Below are 6,441 nucleotides of genomic sequence, written 5' to 3'. Positions count from 1 at the left end.
CCCAGCGCATGTCTCCTTCCAGCGATCGCGACTCTGGTGGTCAGAGCACGAGCGAGAAAGTCTTTCAGATATGCTTAGCGCGATCTGTGACAGTATAATTACGTTTTTCGGAATAAATAGAAAGCGCTGCAATTCCACACACTGCCTTGCATCCCATAAATTGTTTAATAAATGTTCCACATACTGCAGTCTATTTCCTGCCAATCAAACAATATTTCCAGTGTTCACCAAGGAAAACTGAATGATATATATTTAATTACTCAGTCAATAAATTTGATAGAGTGGGCGGTGGGCTATTCGTTCAACCTGAAGCAGCTCGTGGATATTGAAAGTGGCGCAGTACACTATTTCCTGCCAATTTTTTCGAACAGTTTAATTAATTAGACAATTAATTTGATATCAAAAGTGGCTCAGGGTTTTCAGGATTTCCCAGAGAGGTGAGTGACAGAGAAAACTGACGCAGAAACACCATTCAAAAGAGCGTGAAATTCAAAAAGTTGGGCAGGACCTCGTGGGGGAGGGAGGAGAAAAAACATGATGGTATCAGGGGAGGTGGGGGTGATATCAATTTGATATAAAGTGGCGCATAACAATAGGTTAAAGACCTGCCAATTAAAAGAGAACAGTAGGTTAAGGGCTGACATCGAGCGGAATAATAGTTTTGCCCCTGAATGTATGCTTCCTCCTGTTGTAGACAACCTACACTAACAAAATGCGCTCATGCCGGCTTTATCACACTACTGATATGCACTAACCTTATAATACTTAAGTTTTGAAATTTATTTCATTGCTCTTTATTGGTTTAGAGTGTTTTCGCAAAGGTTTATATTATATAAAGCAAACAGAGGAGCTAAGGAAATGTGTAGAACTTAAACTGTTACTAGAAGCTGGCAACTCTTGCTCAGAAATTGTGTATTGCGGATGCTAATGCAGACAACTACACTACTGGCCATTAAAATTGCTACACCACGAAGATGACGTGCTACATACGCGAAATTTAACCGACAGGAAGAAGATGCTGTGATATGCAAATGATTAGCTTTTCAGAGCATTCACACAAGGTTGGCGCCGGTGGCGACACCTACAACGCGCTGACATGAGGAAAGTTTCCATTCGATTTCTCGTACACAAACAGCAGTTGACCGGCGTTGCCTGGTGAAACGATGTTGTGATACCTCTTGTAAGGAGGAGAAATGCGTACCATCACGTTTCCGACTTTGATAAAGGATTGCGGTTAATCGTATCGCGACATTGCTGCTCGCGTTGGTCGAGATCCAATGACTGTTAGCAGAATAAAATGGCTCTGAGCACTATGGGACTCAACTGCTGAGGTCATTAGTCCCTGTTAGCAGAATATGGAATCGGTGAGTTCAGGAGGTTAATACGGAACGCCGTGCTGGATCCCAACGGCCTCGCATCACTAGCAGTCGAGATGACAGGCATCTTATCCGCATGGCTGTAACGGATCGTGCAGCCACGTCTCGATCCCTGACTCAACAGATGGGGATCATCTGCACGAACAGTTCGACGACGTTTGCAGCAGCATGGACTATCAGCTCGGAGACCATGGCTGCTATTACCCTTGACGCTGCATCACGGACAGGAGCGCCTGCGATGGTGTTCTCAACGACGAACCTGGGTGCACGAATGGCAAAACGTCATTTTTTCGAATGAATCCAGGATCTGTTTACAGCATCATGATGGTCGCATCCGTGTTTGGCGACATCGCGCTGAACGCACATTGGAAGCGTGTATTCGTCATCGCCATACTGGCGTATCACCCGGCGTGATGGTATGGGTTGCCACTGGTTACATGTCTCGTTCATCTCTTGTTCGCACTGACGGCACTTTGAACAGTGGACGTTACATTTCAGATGTGTTACGACCCGTGGCTCTACCCTTCATTCGATCCCTGCGAAACCCTACATTTCAGCAGGATAATGCACGACCGCATGTTGCAGGTCCTGTACGGGCCTTTCTGGATATAGAAAATGTTCAACTGCTGCCCTGGCCAACACATTCTCCAGATCTCTCACCAATTGAAAACCTCTGCTCAATGGTGGCCGAGCAACTGGCTCGTCACAATACGCCAGTCAGTACTCTTGGTGAAGGGTGGTATCATGTGGAAGCTGCATGGGCAGCTGTACCTGTACACGCCATCCAAGCTCTGTTTGACTCAATGCCCAGGCGTATCAAGGCCGTTATTACGCCCAGAGGTGGTTATTCTGGGTACTGATTTCTCAGGATCTATGCACCCAAATTGCGTGAAAATGTAATCACATGCCAGTTCTACTATAATATATTTGTCCAATGGATACCTGTTTATCATCTGCATTTCTTCTTAGTGTAGCAATTTTAATGGCCAGTAGTGTAGATTGACGGGAGGAACCGACAGCAGGCTTTCTCTGAGCTACAGACTTTAGGTGGAATTGTTAACAAAAACTGAGGAAGCAATAAGCCTCTGTCTTAATCAGAGATAAAAAAGCTGCATGTTTGAGACTGAGATTGAGAGTGAGAGGTGACAGCTGGGTCGTCAGAGTGGTCGAATGGTAATAAGTCCAGATTTATCAAATGAATAGCGTGGCCATTCCCGTACAGAGGTGCCAGGTAGTTAAATATTAGTACTTCTGTTGCCAATAGTTTGGAATTGCCGAGGCGTGTCGTACCATATTCCCCGTGCCGCCGGAAGCGATATAGGAGGGGACCAGGCATGCGACCATCACGTTTGAACGAGCTTCAGTGTACTAGTCGGAGACCGCTGTGAAGTAAGTCCTGTGAGAGAGCTTAGGTCACTCTGTTTCCATTTTCTAAGGGGAAAAAAAACCTAGGTGGACAGTCATGACATTGGGTCCATTTTGAAACAGGTACAGTCGTTTGACCATTCGAAAATGAGGAAATTTTATTTACAGATGCAGGTCCGTAATCTAATAGTTTGTAAGAAATAGGAGAATCTGTAATTTCAGTGCACTTGCTTGTGGACATGTACGATTGCAATTGACTGATTTCCGCTTGGCTCTTCCTCATTATGCTGCGGTGGCATTTGTACTTGTTAGCAGTCTATCACGACACTTGGCATACAACCAAATGCAGCTGAAACTGTTTACGAGTAGGTCAAAGCAAGGCATAGGCTCCTGACACTTGAGGATGTTCAGTGAACATAACTGGCAGCGGGAAGTAAAACATTTCTTAAAAGAAGCTATTTTACGTATACTAAAGTACTAAAAGCTGTGGCAGCACAATGTGGAACATCCTTACCATTATTTCACCAAAGAATTGAGCTAATCACGTCAGCCATTCCTTCCCTCCAACCCCCATGGAGCATGCATTGGATGATACTAGCAGTCCTCGTTCCCAGATCCTTGCTGTGTTTAAACTAGTCTTGCCCGAGACTGACATATACTTCCGATGGAGCCCACAGATACCATCGTTACCCGTATCACTATTTCATTAATGTCAACACCATGTATGACCAGGACCGAGAAATATAGATTTCGTACTAATAACATTTCCTGATTACAATAATACTATAACTTTTATTCTTAAGATGTTAAGACTAACCAAATTTTGATCAGGCGTTATAAAAAACACAGACATTTTCGCAGAACGTTTAAGACTTTGGTATATTTTCACCATTATTGTGCTGCATGAGACAGGTTTGCTGGAATGGAGAAGTGATAAGTTATCCACATTATTCTGCAAAATTCTTTCTCTGTACGCGTTCAAATTTACGGAACATCTGCGGGAGGGAGAGTAATTTTTAGATCCGTGTGGCTTACTAATAATGATAACATTTCGTTTATACTGCAAACGAATATTTATGTATATTTCATTGTGGCAAATAATGACGTAGGCATTCATAAATTTTCAAAACGGTGCAAAGTATCTTAAGGGAATAATCATGTACAATATCAAACCAACAATGAGAACCAAAAGGATATCATTGAGGCTATGAAAAAAGTGTTGACGTAAGGGTCATGCTCATTATTCCGTGCGGATTTTTCAAAGAATAACAATGTATGGCTAAGAAAATGAAAGGCTGACTTAATTACTAGACAAGAGAACATTCATCTGTGGAAGTGTTTTCTGGTAAAGAGAGATTTCAGGCTAACTTAAAAACTGAAGAAGTCTCTCGGAAAACTAAGAAGCCTTTTGGAGAGGATCGGTGCAACAAAGTCCACCTGGTTTCGAAACGTGATCGGTAATTACATATGACAAACAACTCCTCATTTTCCGTATTCTTACCTTTAGAGTCTAAGTTTCTCGTGATGAAACATTTGCTTGATGTTTTAATCATTTCCCAAGTTATTCAACTTAGATAGATTTAGTTACGCAAGCGCAATGAATTTTCAGTTATCGTATCTTGAGCAAATTTTCGTGGCGAAGTACTGCTTTAAAGAGTTCTGTGTACAAATTGTGATGTATCCATTATTAAATTCTGGTAATGTTATAATAATTTTCCAAAGAGTAAAGCGTACGGAGATAATATTACTCAAGTAATCCTTCCCGTAAAGCACAAGCCGAAGCCGAAACCCAAGTTGTAGAGTAGTACAGCTTATAGTGTTACCATAAGATATTCGCAACTGACATCTTAATTCCCAAGATATCAATTCTATTTATGTGAGTTGCAGGACTCTGAAAGGGAGCATTGTTGCATTAAGCGTGCTTAACACTCTAAGAATTGTATTATGTTCTGGATCAGTACTCCGTATAAGATATGAGCAGAAAAACTGGAGTACTCATTTTTTAAAAGTTCTATTTTATTTTTACAAAAACTGTGGAAGAAAAAACTGCTTTGTGCTACACACCAGCGTCTGTCCAAAATATAACCTTTGCCTAAATTTGTTTAAAATTACGTGTTTAAAGTTATTGTCATTTGGTACTGTCTTCGGCAGCATTAAATCTGTAGTCTTCGACAGAGTATGAATCCAATCAAATGACGCTTCACCTACTATACACTTCTTGTAGTTCCAACTGATATGGTCCCACAAGGGAGAGAAACATTCTGTGCAGGAACAGAAATGCCGTACGTAGAAAACTGTAGTTTTTCGACATTTTGTTCGTTAGATGGCGGAACTTGAACGAGGACACGGGTGCTAGCTGTCGAAAGTGGACGAAGAGTGAGGAAACCAATTATTCAAACATGTTGGTGCAGACACTTTCTCCACTTTACACAAAAGAGTAGGTGGTAATCCATGAAAAAGCTGACAGCAGAGTATCTTTTTCGGAGTAGAATAAGTATTTCTTAAGGATACTATTCATCGCACGTGCAGATGAGGCCTACATTAGATGACATGTAATGTGTGCATAGACAGTTTTGAGTCATGAAAAATGGGTTTAAGACGTTGCGACTGGTTCACAGAACAATGGCGATTTGTGTCTGATGAGATGGTTTACGTCACATAAAATATAAACTGCACTGATTATTTCACGATTCTCAGAGAATGTTTTCAAAATTCAAACGCAGTGAAGTGCTATAAGACTTGCTATATAGGGGTCAACAGAAACCTTCGATCTTACTCGTCGGCTTTGACCCGTGACGTAAGCGTGTTGTGGTGTGTGACGTCATTACGGCGCGGAGTTTGTTTTGCGATTGTGGCGTGTTTGTAGATGTCTTGTTTTTGTTTGTGGTGCTCTCTGGTGGTGTGTTCATGGTTTTCGTTTGTTTTAATTTAATGCTCATTGCTGTACGTCGGGTGAGTTTGTTATTGAGTGTATTTGGTTGTGGTTTTTTGTTCAGGAATGGATATGAAAGACACCGTTAGAAGTTATCAAGTTCTTACAACTATTCGGTTTAATCGCCGAAGTTGTTGATCGGACGCTTCTGTATTTCCCGCGTGCGTGCGTGCGTGTGTGCATTTGTGTGTGATTGTGGTGGCCAATCTAGTTTGTGGGGCTGGAACTTTTTTGAGGTAAGTTCCGTTTTTTTTGTTTTTGATGTATGTTTTGTGTCAACAGAAACATCCGATCTCACGCGTCGGCTTTGACCCGTGACGTTAGGGACCTACACATTGATCTGTAGCGTAGCCCTGAATACGAGGTTAGGTTGGGAGGTTTTTTTTTGGCGGGGGGGGGGGGGGGGTCAGGGGGGGCGCAGCCCCCCCTGCCTGGCCTCGAGTACCACTTGTTTATTATTATCTTTGTTCGATCGTAATTTATGTGATTGGGAGCTGTTGTAGATGTATGTAGGTGTAAGGGAAGTGTTGGTTTTTTAGGTTGGTGTTGGGGGATGTGATCGGTAGGTTCTGTTGAGCTATATAGGTCAACGGAAGTGTTCGATCGTAATTTATGTGATTGGGAGCTGTTGTAGATGGACCCATGACGTCACAAATGTAGCGGAAACGACTATAAACGACAATTGATGTATGTTTTGTGTCAACAGAAACATCCGATCTCACGCGTCGGCTTTGACCCGTGACGTTAGGGACCTACACATTGATCTGT

Source organism: Schistocerca piceifrons, chromosome 2 (genome assembly GCF_021461385.2).
Source record: "Schistocerca piceifrons isolate TAMUIC-IGC-003096 chromosome 2, iqSchPice1.1, whole genome shotgun sequence".
In the NCBI taxonomy this organism is placed as follows: Eukaryota; Metazoa; Arthropoda; class Insecta; order Orthoptera; family Acrididae; genus Schistocerca; species Schistocerca piceifrons.
The sequence above is the reverse complement of the archived record's forward strand: the minus strand, read 5'-3'. Positions refer to the sequence as shown.